The sequence below is a fragment of the Elephantulus edwardii genome, unplaced genomic scaffold, assembly GCF_000299155.1.
Source record: "Elephantulus edwardii isolate Elephantulus edwardi_28Jun2011 unplaced genomic scaffold, EleEdw1.0 scaffold07410, whole genome shotgun sequence".
Lineage (NCBI taxonomy): Eukaryota > Metazoa > Chordata > Mammalia > Macroscelidea > Macroscelididae > Elephantulus > Elephantulus edwardii.
The window spans coordinates 1-1,162 of record NW_006407160.1 but is presented as its reverse complement, the minus strand read 5'-3'; the positions used below and the strand labels follow the sequence as shown (position 1 = coordinate 1,162).

Genomic DNA, 1,162 nt, shown 5'->3' with positions numbered 1-1,162 from the left:
GGGATGGGAGTGTCAGAGACAGTGCGATTGGCACGGGGTAGAGTGGAGTTTAGGGCTGTTGTACATAGGGTCGCTATGAGTCGCAGGCAACTTGACGGCACATAACAACAACAACAACATGTATATTTTAATATATTTATAATTTATAAAACACTTATATTACTTTCGTGACGTGTCAGCTGCTCCCTCCCGGCCCCAGGCTTCCGCCCGTGCCTGCTGGAGCTTGTTCTTGTCAACTGACCAAAGTCCGCAAATTCTCTGCTCTGCGCCTGCCCGGACAGATGGCCCCGGATCCCAGCTTTTTATCCTCCAAGAACACTAAGAAGAATGTCCCTGCATCAGTTTTTGCTCGAGCCAATCACCTGCCGTGCCTGGAATCGGGATCGCATCCAGATTGCCCTGAGCCCCAGTAATCATGAAGTCCACATCTACAAGAAGAAATGGGAGCCAGTGGGTGAAAGCTTATGAGCTCAAGGAACACAACAGACACATCACAGGCATTGACTGGGCACCCAAGAGCGACCGCATCGTCACCTGTGGGGCAGACCGCAATGCCTATGTCTGGAGCCAGAAGGATGGCGTTTGGAAGCCCACCCTGGTGATCCTGCGGATCAACCGGGCAGCCACATTCATGATGTGGTCCCCGCTGGAGAACAAGTTCGCCGTGGGCAGCGGGGCACGGCTCATCTCCGTCTGCTACTTCGAGTCCGAAAACGACTGGTGGGTCAGCAAGCACATTAAGAAGCTCATCCGCTCCGCAGTCCTCAGCTTGGACTGGCATCCCAACAACGTTCTGCTGGCGGCAGGCTCCTGCGACTTCAAGTGCAGGGTGTTTTCTGCCTACATTAAAGAAGTGGATGAAAAGCCAGCCAGTACACCATGTGGCAGCAAGATGCCTTTTGGCCAGCTGATGTCCGAGTTTGGTGGCAGTGACACGGGTGGCTGGGTCCACGGCGTCAGCTTCTCCGCCAGTGGGAGCCGCCTGGCCTGGGTCAGCCACGACAGCACCATGTCCGTAGCCGATGCCTCCAAAAGCCTGCAGGTCTCCACTCTGAAGACGGAGTTCCTGCCCCTCCTGAGCGTGCTGGTCATGACTGCTGCCCAATGCTCTTCAACTATGACGACCGTGGCTGCTTGACCTTCGTCTCCAAACTGGACATTC

General features: G+C 55.0%; 1 pseudogene; it reads left to right on the top strand.

The window, feature by feature from the left end:
* The first annotated feature begins 199 nt into the window (after window positions 1-199).
* LOC102863657 lies at window positions 200-1,158 on the top strand (annotated as a pseudogene).
* Window positions 1,159-1,162: the final 4 nt, after the last annotated feature.